This window comes from Carassius auratus, chromosome 4 (assembly GCF_003368295.1).
Source record: "Carassius auratus strain Wakin chromosome 4, ASM336829v1, whole genome shotgun sequence".
Lineage (NCBI taxonomy): Eukaryota > Metazoa > Chordata > Actinopteri > Cypriniformes > Cyprinidae > Carassius > Carassius auratus.
This window is the reverse complement of record NC_039246.1, coordinates 27866503-27880542: the sequence shown is the minus strand read 5'-3', so window position 1 is coordinate 27880542 and position 14040 is coordinate 27866503. Positions and strand designations below refer to the sequence as shown.

Here is a 14040-nt window from a genome sequence, read left to right as displayed (position 1 = left end):
ACACTTAATCCAATCTAGCTTGATTCCAACCTAGGCTTAAGTTTTAAAGCTCGACCGAACTCTCACACACCTTTATTTCAACGGTGTGTGTGCTTTATCTTCCAGGCGCATCCAGTGTAAAGCCACTTGAATTAGATAAGCTCTGTATTTTAGTTTTTGGGGAGGACAAACACTGAAATACGGACAAATGAAACCTGTTTTCTCAAGCGTCCTCACACACACACACACACACCGCGGCTGTAAAGATGTAAAACAGGCGTCTCTGAATCTAAACACATTCTCGCTGAATCCCGCAGCTTTCCAAACGTCTCTCCTCTCTCCAAATGTCAGAAAGCGCACTAGTTAGGGATAATCTATCCGTGCCGACGGAGAGCAGAAGTGTGTCGTGTGAACTAAACACACCGCAGCTTCTGTACATTGTAAAGACGATCAGTGGATTCTGAGTTTTGAGGAACTGGAATGATGTTCTTCTAATTCGACTGGATTTTTACTCACAATTTTACTAAATGAATTCGTTAGTGTGTTGGGTTTGTTTCTACAGAGAGACAGATGCTTTATTAAAGTTATTAAAGATATCTTCCACAGTGGTGCATGTGTGAAAACAGCAGAAACACATTTCAGATGTTACTTCTTGAGTAATATTTTGTAGATTTATGTTTATTATAGAAATGTTGAAGCTGTGGCTAGAAACGTTTATTAGAATAATAATATATTCTGTGCACATTTTCAATAACAGCAGCATTGGTCGATTAATATTTTACGGATTTATGTACTGTAGATGTTAAGTTTGTAGAAAATGTTAAAACCGTATCTAGTTACATTAATAACAATCCTGATTTATTCTATAGACATTCGCATTAACTGTGAGATTGATTAATATTGTATAAATGTATTCGGATCTTTTTGTAAATGTTAAAACTGTACTTAGTTGCATTAATAATACTATACATTTATTCTGTATATTTATAATTATTAAAGAAATTAAAGTAATTGGATTGATAATAATACAAAAAAAATTCCATAGTCAAGTATGATCAACAGGAACTATATATATATATATATATATATATATATATATATACACACACACACACACTCACACACAGTTTGTTTTATCATTATGTTCACAAAAAAAATCTAAAAATCAGACAAAATTCTAATGGTAAATAATTAATGTTGGAAATTTGAGTCAGTGTTTCATGCAAATCTATATATTGTAAAGTATATTCAGACAGTTTTGGATTATGTATGTCAGAAAGTTTTTTATAGTTTTGAAGAAACAGTGCGAGTAAAGATCTTGATTTATTATTTTCAGTGTACTGTTCCTTTTGAATTAATATTAACAGATTGGAGGAAAGCGGATGCATCTCTCTGTGCATTACTCTTTACAGTGTGAACGTGACAAGAGCGAGAAGGAGAGATCACCAGGGGTGCTCCGCTATTTCACTGATGCACCATAACCTCCAGGCCCCTCACACACACACACACACACACACACACACAGTTTCCTCTGTCCTGTCAGATCAGCTCGTGTCTGACAGCATTTTGTGCCTCTGGAGTTCTGCACTGAGAATATCAGATGTGAAATGTAGAAAAATCCCTCCAACACGCCGTGTCGCACAAGCAGAGAGATCACCAGAGTGTGTCAACAGACTGACTGCTCACACACACACACACACACACACACACACACACACATCCACCGCTGCAGCGAGGCGGACGCCCAGGGGCGAGAGGAGTGAGTGTCACCACTCTGAATGTCATGAAATCTCTGTGTGTGTATGTGTGTGTGTGTGTGTGTGTGTGTGTGTGTGTGTGTGTGTGTGTGTGTGTGTGTGTGTGTGTGTGTGTGTATGTGTGTGTGTGTGTGTGTGTGTGTGTGTGTGTGTGTGTGTGTGTATGTGTGTGTGTGTGTGTGTGTGTGTGTGTGTGTGTGTGTGTGTGTGTGTGTGTGTGTGTGTGTGTGTGTGTGTGTGTTTTGCCCTGTTGGTTCAGGGGTTGCACTGCTCGTGGGAAAATAACTGCATAATCGTCCTCCTTTACTGTTGGATTGTGAATATCACACAATGTAAGCTACACATATACTTAAATATAAAATAAAATATAAAAACGTAAACGTACACATTTTATTTCAGCTAGCAACATTTGGCATGTTAATTAAGTTCGTTTGTTGTAGTAAAACAATTAAAACTAATAAAATTGATAAGTACACACATTGCATTTTATTATATTTGCATACATTAAAAAAATTCATCAATTCAAAATATTAATAAGAACTATTCTAGTATATCTGAAAGGCACTAAATAACATGAATTTAGAGGCTGTTTTCTCTTAACTCGTGACTCGTCATCAGATCTCTATAAACACTTCATCTGCTGCTCACTGGTTATGATGGTTTTTACTCTTACCACCTGTTTATTTCTCTTCAGGTGAACCGTGGGAAAGCGTGATGGCGATTGAGAAGGTCATTGAGCAACTCTTTCCTCTGGGCTGTGCTCGACAGGCTCCAGAAAACAGTAAGTACATTTGCATATCTTTTTCATTTGTCTCCCTTTGTGGAACAAATGACGGAGGTTTGCAAACCTGCTGTGAAGCTGATGAGAGTGTGTGGGATCATTAGAGGAGCAGTTCAGCCCAAAACCAATGTTCTGAAGGAGAAGTGTCTTCTGGTAATATCTCAGGTTTGCAGCGACATGGAGATGAGGAAATGATTTGCCTTTTGGGGTGAACTCCTTATGGATTTTTCTTGGTTATTCAAAAATGACCAACATTCCGTTTCAGAATGTTCGGGGAACGTTACTTTCGAATGTTCTCTGAATGTTCTAATGAAATGGTGAAGAAGAGTTTCTCCGCCATCTCATGTTGTGTGCCAAATAGATTTATTTGTATAATTGTAATTACATAATAGGACTTTCAAAAGCTGATTACTTTCATTTATTTGTTAGAATATGTATAACTCAGTATTTTAACTTATTGCAAAAGCTGAGTAATTAATAAATGTCTACTGATTAATAAGCGAAATAATCAACGATTAGTCAATTAATCGTTTGAATAGGTGTTAGATGAATCGATTATAAAAAGAATGGTTTGTTGCAGCACAGCAGCATGAGATCACAGCGATTAGTGAACAACATCGATCGAATCGATTCACTTCATTCCCATTGGACAAAATCAAGACCAGCCATGTGTGGTTGTTTTCGTCATCGGAAAACCCGTTTCACTCGGATATATGTCACTTTTGGGAAGACGAGATGGTCTCAGCATCCGTTTCATGCCATTTCATCAAATATGTCTCCAGATTACAGCTCAGTAAATTCATATGCATGCTATCGTCCTTCAGACGAGGACCTGCAGACGTCATCACATGACTTTAAACCCACGCTGCATAAACTAAAACTCAAATTTTTTTCATAGATTGGTCAAAGTTGGTTGGTTTTAAGACACTCTGTGACTTTCTTCCTCTGTACTGTTGGGCATTTAGATTCTGTGACAAACAACTAGTGCTGCAAATAAATCAGGAGCAATGATTCTCTCTCACACACTCAGTTCCCAAGACCCTCCGTGTCATTGTTAGTGTGTGTGTGTGTGTGTGTGTGTGTGTCAGTCATCCTGACAGGGTCTCTACAGTCCTGTTAGCACTTCTAAATGATCTCAGCTGTAACTCCATAAACATTATTCACCTAAACAATCCCCTGCTGCCATTAAACACCACCACAACACTGTCTGCAGTCAAACATCCTCTCACACTGACATTACACACACACAGGTCAGCGTGAATCAGTCCTGTGTCCATCAGCGGATGAAAGACTTTAACAGTCTGATTTAACTCATTCAAGAACAGCAGAGAGAAACGACACACACACACACACACACATGCATGCAGTATCTGATGGTGTTACTGAGTGTTGATGTGTACACAGCACACATCATTACGTCTTTTCTTTAGCAGCTTTACACCAGCATCAGCCAAACACAGGGCACTCTTAAAATAGATGAGAAGGTGTATAGTGACGGACAGGTGAAATGCAGCGATGATATCCCTAACACAATATCCCTTTCTGTTGACATATTTAATGTGTTAGGATTAAAAAATATTTGATTACAATGTTAGCATTATAGTGCTAAAACATTATTTTAATATGAATGTGTTATAATAAATATAATATGGATTTTTATAGTAACAGATTTTATTATGATGTTTAGGATAATATAAATATTTTATTGCCCATTCTAATTATATTTGATGTGTGTTTATATATTTATTTATATTTTAAATGTTATTTATATAATTCTTTTTTTTTTTTTCAATTTAATACTGAATATTCTTTTGGGTTTATTTATTTGGGGTTATTGTTGCTCTAGGAGCCCTGAACCTGTGTGAATTAGATCATGTGACATCAGGGGGCGGAGCATTCTCTCTCTAGAGGGCAAGCGATTGGATAAAAAAGGTTGTTTTGGGAGTTTTCCATTAAGAGGGAGACTTGTTTGCATGCTGTAAACATGTTTGCTGGAAAATAAATGTTATTTCGTTTTGTTAAATTTAAAGAACAACATTTCATTTTGAATTACAACGATTTGCATTCCTTGAATGAATACATGAAGAGTTAACTTTTTAAAGTGTTTTTTATTGTTAGCATGCTTTTATTGTTTTGTGTTAGCTGTATAAAAAAGAAAAATCAACCTAGTCAAAATAATCCAACTGCAATTTGATTGAGATTAATTAGAATGCACAATGATTTTTTTAAATATATTTGTTTATATATAGAGTTTAAGTATATACATTTTAGTTAAATATACTGTATAATTTTACTCTGAAATATTGTATATTATAAAATTATGCTATACATTAAATGAGAAAAAAATAGGGTTGAGTAATTTTTCCACTTTGAAATCTTTGCTATATAGCATTTTTCCCCCTATGTACCTGTGCGCGTCAATGCGCGCTCCCGTCTGCATGTAGCGCGCGCTCTAACGGGGCAGAACGCGCCAAACCAAAAGAGCGAAAAGCGTGCAACAGCTTAAAAAAACCATCTCATGAAACCTGTTCAGAAAGCTTCGTTTCAAGCGCGCACTCGTTCCAGATCTCGGCACAGCGTTGGGTTCCTCCGCGTCTTTGCGCATTTGGATTTTCTCTCTCTCTCGTTTCTTTATTGCAGCGCAACAATCCATCAGTGCCGAATCCACTGATAATCAATATGCTGCTCGTGTCCTGAACGATAATCACTTCATGAGCACAACTGCAATCGATAGCCTACCTAAATTATGAGCAGTCATCGTGATCGAAATCTCTGTGAAATATGTGCCAAACATAAAGGTTAAAAATAGCAGCTCTGACCACCTGCCGAGGACGCGCTTTGATTATCGATGCGCGAGCGATCTGATCGATTCCACGCGCGCGTCCTGATCCACGCACGGAGCTCCAGAGCAAATAAATCAGAGATCTTAGCTGAAAACTTCCAGCACAAGTTATTACCTCTATTGATTAATAACAGTTCATCTTTGCCCAAATGTTAGAGGAACGCATTAAAGACCAGGGCAGTTCAACCTGACCGGTTCCTTTTCATTTCTGAACGCGTTCAGTGCTCTCCAAAATCAAACTGAACATGCACAGTCAAATAATGATGTGAACTTCATTCGGAGAATAAGAGAAAACGCGCTCTGAGGAAATCCTCCATCGGGCACACAGCGCGTAAAGTCAACTCGCCCCGAGGTTTCCACATTTCTGTTGAGTTGGAGACATTTATATAAGTTTGTTTCTGTCAAATGTCTGTAGTAGGAAATGAACGATGGTAGAGCATTGATCAAGAGCAAATCAGCTGGAGAATCAGTTCACACTCATTGAATTGGGACGCTGTCTAAATCAGTATCGTGGCACAAAAAGACACTTTATTTTACAATAGTCGACTCGTTCAGACATTTTTGCATTATTTAAAGCAGATGCATCACGAGCAAATGACCAACTGTTTTATAATTAGTCCTTCCAGTGTTTAAAAATGAAACGTTGCGCTCAGTTCAGTGCGTAAAAACCATTTACGCACGACTTGAACGGCAACGGATTCAACCAAATACGTTTCATCCAACTCTCAAATGTTTGATCAGATACCCACATGATATTAAAGAGATTGACGATACAAATTCTCGAGTTGTTTGTGCGTAAATCCCGTTTGGCGTGAGTCCGCGCGCAAACGGAGCGCGTTTTCCAGTTCAGGTCTGCTTTGGGTTGCGCGCTCAGATCTGAAGAAGATAGTCTAAATGGGTCTGTGATGAGAGAAGCGTCTTAAAGTTGAGTGACTTGTGAAGGGGAAAGCGCGCGAAATCGGCGTTGCTGTCGGAGTCTCCATATGGCTCAGTCCAAGAACAAACCACAGTGCACCGCGTCTTCTGCGGCTTCCCATCGATCTCAGGCACAGCGGAATGTTTTAAAGATCATTTTTCTGAGTGAATCTTGTGTTGGTTGCACTTGCGTTCTTTGACGCGCGTGCGTTTGTTTGCAGTTTCCGGATGGTGAAAGCATTGGCCAGCGCGTGATGTAACAAATCGGTTGCAATATTTTCTAAATAACGCGCAGAAACGGCAAGTTTGTCCTACCTGCTCTCAGTCGCTCCTGGCGCCCGCGGGGTCCCTGCTGTCCGTTTGGTCACGCAGCTGGACGTCTGAGGACATGATGCTGGACGCTCGCATCTCTTCTGAACGCGGAATGAAGAGTGGAAACGAGGAGCGGGGGAGCAGGAGGAAGGAGGGAGGGAGGGAGGGGAGGAGACGCAGGAGGTCCCTTCACAGCATCATTGTCACAGCATCAACACACTTCGGTTTACAGGCGTCTAAGCTGCATCAGTATCGCGCGGATGACAGTGTTTACGCGCAAATGCGTTATGATGCATCAGGCTCGGGCTTTTATACTCGGGAAAGGGCTTTAAGTGGATTAGATGCACGTGACGTTCAGGTGAATGAGCGCAGCTTCAGATGCTGCTGGATCGATCCCGTCCTGGAGGATTAAACGGGATTTGAGCTGTTTTCACAGATCCGTGTCGCGCTAAACCACAAAAAACCTTTTAGCGGAAAATGTACCGCTACGCTCCACGTGTAACGCTCTTGGCATTACCATGCTACATGATCAAAAACATGGTGTCGCCTGCGTGCACGTCCAGAAATCTGCTGGTTTTTATATTATTCTCCAAACCCTTTGTTTTACTCTGGTACGAGTCCAAAACACATAGCATTGTAGTATAGCGGTACTTTGATATCCATCGTGGTGATCCTTGATTATCATATTCATGTTTCATCACGATCCATTGCGTACGGAAGTGTATCCAAAAAACATTGTATCAATCCTGGAAATAGAGGTGCCATGGCAACACCCTAGCAACCTCTTACAACATCCTAGCAACACCCTGGCACATCCCATATGACAAAAAAATGTGTTCTAAAAATATAAAAAGTTTTCTCTCCAAATGTTCCAATTGGTTATGCGAACATTCCATTTTATCATTTTGCAAACATTATGCAAACGTTGTTTTTGAATGTTCTCTGAACGTTTTTGAAACATTAGTAACATTAAAAAATAAATGGCGCCTAAAAAATTTCAGGAAAGAAAACAGGTGTTCCCTAAATACACTATCCATACGAATGTAACATTTGAATATAATGGGATGTTTCTGGAGAAAGCGGTGTTCTTTGAAGTGCTTTATTATAGTAGCACCATAGAGTCACGGTGGTACTTATTTTGTAAGGGGTGTGTTTGAGGGCTTTCAGGCATGAATGTGCTCGAGTGTTTGAGGATGTGAAGATTACACTGACATCTACTGGGGGGAAAACACAGAAGATGTGTGTGTTTGTGGTTTGGGCTTTGTTTGTTAATTGTGACATCCCTCCCTTGCTGTGTTTTACACACGTTCACACGACACACACACAGCATGCATCTGCCCAAGCCATGCACTCGCATGATGTTTCTCCACACTATCAGTCGCTCTTGTTAAACGAGAGGAGAAAGTGCATGCTCGAGAGTTTGATTAGTAGCAGACAGTGCTGCTGGTTTGATCTGTGTGTTTAATTAGCATCTTCTGCATTACTTCACATGCCAATTTAGCCCTCGCTGTCAAGCTAACGCCGTCCACTCTGCATATACATACATCTATACCAACCCTATCCAATCAGGAGGGGGCTTAAATTGACAGCTGCTATTAGAAGAGCCTCTGTACTCGCAGCCGTGGCTCTCATTTAGTAAAGGAGCAGCACACAATACACACATACAATCAGCACGGCTCCTCTCACAGAGATAGCTTTGTCTGCAGCCCCGGAAAACAGACAAATGAAGTGAAGGAATGGGAGACAGGCAGAGGGAAAGAAAGCCGTGATTGTTTCAGTTTAAACGAACTGTCCATCAGCCGCCTGTCACTCTCACTGGGGGCTAAGGGACCAGCCGGGGATCAGGACAAATAGAAATCAATGAGAAGAATTTGGAACCTGTTACTGCTGCGTTTTTCTGCCGGTGTGTGAGATGTACGACAGTGTTGCGTAACCCCACAGATACAGTTATCAGGATTTTTATGCTAATGCTAATAGATTTAGCAATGCTGCTTGACCAGTAAGCAACACCCTGGAACGCTCATATTGTACTTCCTGTTGCTTATATAGCATCCCAACTGTTTCTTTCAGCTATTAAACACAGAATAAAGCATTTTGAAGAATGTTGGAATCCAAACAGCTGACGGTAGCCATTGACTTCCATAGGATAGAAACAAATCCTACAGAAGTCAATGAGCGTCCGTCAACATTCTTCGAAATGTCTTCTTTCGTGTTCAGCAGAAGAAAGAATCTCATACAGGTTTGGAACAAGTGGAGAAGAGGAAATGATGTCGGATTATTTAATATGTGTTTTTTTATGTATTGTGCAACATGACAGTGTTTTTCTGAACGTTCCGTTTTTTGACATGTTTAAAAAAACGGAACATTCCATTTGGTCATTTCGCAGACGTTATGAGAACGTTACGTTTGAATGTCCTCTGAACATTCTAAAAGAGTTAGTAACATTTAACAAATGTGTCAGCATTCCAACATTCCAAAAATAGACCCGATAACTTTGAAAGAATGTTCATCAAAACATCAGTGTTACAGGAAGCTCATAACATTGCGAGAACGTTCCCTGTTAGCTCGGATATATTGACTGCTCTCTCTCATCTGCTTCATGGCCGTTAATGTCTTCCTTACTCACTAATGTCTTTCTCTCGTGTGTGAACAGACCCCCGGGGAGACCACATGCAATCCTCGCGGTCCGTCAGTGGGTCTCTGGGGTCTCAAGTGCAGGTTAATTCTCGGCTGTTAGTGTCAGTAAACAGTGTGCTGAATTAGAGGACAGCCATCGATCTGACCGCTGCATCAATACACACACATTCACCGAGAGACACACACTCCTGCTAAATTGCTTTGAGATCCCCATTCAGACATTATAACATTAGCAGACCGCTGCATGCCTCCAAACGAACGAGTGTTGGTCAGGAAGAATAGAGCTGTGTCTTATACATTTTAAAGGGGCACTTCATAACATCAAACCTGCACACTTAATAATTCAAACGTATCTGTTTATACATGCATACACACATACAGTATGTAATATGTATGTGCATACAAGATATATAAGGTTTTTGTATATTTCTAATGCTATGTATAATCTTATATCTGTGATAATTTATAAGCATCTCATAAATAAATCTATCACATGAAAAAGTAAGTCTGAAAATGTTTATGCAACTTTCTCCAGGAGCTGTGGAGATGTTATTCAGATTCATACTGTAGTCTTGAGCATGCGTTGCATCATTCTGTGCTGCTGAACTCAATACCCACAATCCTTCAAGGCACAAAATTGGTCCCAAATAGACACGGAGAGTAACGTTTGTGAAAGCTGCAGTCGTGCCGCTGTTTCAACAAACCACCGTCAGGGTTCAATATTCATAAAACTAGCACAAAAAGTTGTACTATGTGGAGAAATCATGTTGAGCTTCCTTCACAGAGGAACAGAAGCTCCTGTCCTTCCTCTCTTCTGTTCATGTCCACAGGTGATGCGTTCATTAACACACTTTGCTCTGCTTAAGTGATTCTGTGCTTCATAACCTCCAGCGATGCATCTGTTTGTAAGGTTTCGAGTCATGTTAGTGTGATAACGAGTGTATTTTCTGATGATCCAGGCCTCCAGTCTGTCTCTGACACACAGTCCTGGATAACACGAGAAGAAGCGAAACACCAGAACATCTGTCTGAACACCGGAGACAGATATGAGTTTCAAAACCTTTCAAAACAGCCACTTCTCGGGGATCTGTGAGTATCACTTCAGTCACTTATAAATGCATGAATGAAGGTCATTTAATTATAAAGCAAAATATCAGATCAAGTGTTTCGGTTGTAGTTAAAGATCAACTTTAGAGTCAGAATAACAGCCAGTTAGATCTGCTGAAACTCTAGATGACGACAGATGAACAAATAATAATAATAATAAAAAAAAAAAAAAAAAAAAAAATATATATATATATATATATATATATATATATATTTTTTTTTTTTTTCAGTTAACATTTATTTTCATTATTGTTATTATTTAATTATTATTTAATTATTATTCTTTTTTTTTATTATTCTTTCTTATAATTTTTATTTATCAGTGGTCATTTATTATTTCATATTAGTTATTTTATGAAAGGTCTCGGAAGCTAGCTAAAATAAAAAGAAAAATAATTGTATTTTATTTCAGTTTACATTAATTTCAAGCATACATTTTTTTTAAATGTATATTCAGAATTTTTTTAAACAAATATTATTTGATTTAGTTTGAGTTATTTTAGTACTTCAAGCTTATCTAAACAAAAATAGAAAAATAGGATAAAATAGAAATATTGCCTTGGCAAAGGTATATTTAAAAAAAAAACCATATTTGACTTTATTTCAGTTAAGATTAATTTTATTTCAAGTATTTATTGAATGTTTTTGTATGGTTTTAGTTGACTAATAACTCCAGTGTGTGGGTGTTTATCATGAAGTCAGACAGCTGGAAGGCTTTAGTCACACTTTGGTTTCATAACATTAATCTCTCACACACACTGCAGCTTGTATTTTCCCTTCTGCTCATTTTTCATGAACTGAACTGTGTGTTTAACTGCATTAAGATTTGACAGATGCAACACCCGCAGTGTGTGTGTGTGTGTGTGTGTGTGTTAATAGCTCCAGCAACATCAGCACACACAATACTGAGAGAAACTCTTATCAGTGGTCACAAACACAAACGCTCTGCTGTACTGGATGTGTGTGTGTGTGTGTGTGTGTGTGTGGAAAGTGCTCTTTGTTTCAGGCCTCTCATGTTCCATTAGTGTTCCATTGTTCCTGCTAAATGAAAGCTGCTCGTGCACCAGGGACACTTGCACACTAACTAGTGCTCCCTGGATATCTCGTCTCAACATGTTAATTGAGCCAAATGTTGATTTGAGGGCCGTATGCGCTTGTTTTTCAGGAGTGACCGTGATAATGAGTTTGTACTGTCATCCACAGAGACGGGCTTTAAGATAAGACAATTAAAGACAAGGAACACCTTGAATTAAATATGAAATATAGAGACTATCAGAATCTTAGAAATAGTATTTTCTTGTTTTATTTAGTGCTTAAAAAACATTGTAGTGTATATGCATAAATGTATTTATATATTTGACAGTATATCATGCATAGATATATGCAAAATGGAACAGAATGCATTTGCTGTGCAGCAACGTGCAAAAGTATAAAATACAATTTTTTATAATTTTTTTATAAAAAGAAGAAGAAAATGCAATGTCTTTACATAGACACGCGACACATTAAAGAGAATAATAAACATATTTGCTGTTATTTTAAAATGAATAAAAATCTATATTTTAGATTCTTTTTGCATTTTTTTAAATTAGATTCTAAATGATTAATAATTTGTTAATGTATGTTAAATATTATGAATTATATAAATATTAGATGAAAAACTTAAAATGAATAAAAAACATTACTTTGGCTTAAGTGAAATAAATTTAAGTGGTAAAAATACTTACAATAAAAATGGATATATAATAGAATTAAAGCTAAATAGAATAATAATCAATCACTAAAAACGCTAAAGCTTAGTTTGCACAATTAAATGCATTTGTGTTTTTAATGTATTAAATTCAAAACACACTTGGTTTATGTAACAATGAACATTTTCATTATCTTTTCATAAAAAGGAAAAAATTGCATTCTTTGTATTCTGCTGTAGTTGGGCAGTTCTGTAGTATTTCTATGTATTTCTATGTATTTCTATGTATTTCTATGCTCGTTGGAGAACAGGGCCTCAACTCTCCTGGAGTTTCAGACGTTTCAGGCGTTAAGAAGCAAAATTATGCGTGTCTGAGTGAGACAGACTCATCAGAGAGCAGAGCGGCTCTCAGCGGGAGCCAATCAGAGCGCAGACGTGTGTGTGTGTGTGTGTGTGTGTGAATGGCTCCAGTCCGGTGCGTTTGAGACGTCAGAGTTAGCCGCTAGCTTTCACATCCATCAACCACATGCACATGTGATCTGTGTGCTGCCATCTTTACCTTTAGCTGCTCAGATCTGGACATATACAGCAATATCAGCAAATATATTTATTTGTGCATGCATTATTTTTCTCTTGTGTTTTAAAAAAGACATCATGTGAAAAATTAAGTGTGCTTCTTTGTATTGAATATTCACGTGTAGTGTACTTCAAATCTTCAAATCTTTTATTAGTTAAATGATTTCAGAGAGACACCATGAAAAATGTACATTGTACATCACTATGTTTTAATAATCTTTTGTTCTTTTGACTTATTTGACTAGTTTTATTAATTATCTTTTTCTTATTTTTATTTATTTATTTTTTTGTATTTTTTTTTTTTTTAGAAAAGTAACTATCAATGGTCATTTTGGAAATTTAAGTGAAGCTGAAATAGAGGTAAAAATCATAAACCCTTATTTTGGGTTATAATATATTTTATGATGATTTTAAAGGTGTGGTTGTTAAGATAATGGTAAAAATGTAAGGTTTATAATTCTTAATCATTATGTTTTAATATTTTTTTATGATTACAGAAGCACTTGGTCATAATTTAAACTGTAGTGTGATTATTACATTTAAAGTTATTATGTTTTAAATGCATGAAAATGCAACTTTGTCATAAATGTGTGCACAAACAGCTGTGTTTTGTTTGATAATTTACAAACAATAACAGTTATTATGAAATAACTTTTCAATATGTACTGAAGTCCTACTCTTAAATACGCATTAAATATAAATTTAAACTATAATATTTTTATTTATTTAAATGCAATTAGTGTAAAATGAAGTATTCAGAAACATTCAGTTCTCACTAAAGTATATATTTGTTATTATTTGTAAAAGTGTGCATCTTTATCATGTTTTCTTCTCTTTTTATAGTTTCTCTCCATCCCTTCATAGTGAACTCATGCTGCATTTTTTAAATAAATGTTGTTTCTTATTAACTTTCTGTTCATCTGTGAATCTTGAGAAATAACATGTGTCACAGTTTCCACTAAAATATCATGCAGCAATGTTTTCAAAATTGTTCATAATCAGAAATGTAAGTAAATCATCATATTTTCATGATTTCTGAAGATCATGTGACACTGAAGAATGGAGGAATGATGCTGAAAATACAGCGGAGCATCACAGGAATAAATTACAGTTTAACACAGATTCACACAGAAAACAGCGGTTTTAAACAGTAATAATATTTCACAATTGTTACTGTATACTGTACTGAAATCACACTGGAATCATGTGATACTTCTCTCTCTCTCTCTCGCTGCTCCTCAGTGCTTTGTAAATAACATCACCTCATTTATCACACACAGACGGGCCGCTCTGAAAGCTCACACACACACACACACTCTCTCTTTCTCTGTGTCTGTTTACTGTCTACTGTACTTCTGAGGGAGCGTCCTGACAGGGTTCATTTGAGACACTCTACAGCTCCTCATATGAAACACAGCTGATGTCCATGATGTTTGACACTGAA

General features: G+C 37.4%; 1 protein-coding gene across 1 annotated transcript in view; it reads right to left on the bottom strand.

Moving 5' to 3' along the window:
- LOC113064970 (muscarinic acetylcholine receptor M2-like) overlaps window positions 1-6873 on the bottom strand; it is a 59013-nt gene extending 52140 nt beyond the window's left edge. Inside the window, exon 1 of the mRNA XM_026236011.1 lies at window positions 6590-6873. The gene's annotated coding sequence lies outside the window, so the exon portion shown is untranslated. The remainder of the gene's footprint in view (window positions 1-6589) is intronic.
- Between the last annotated feature and the right edge of the window lie 7167 nt (window positions 6874-14040).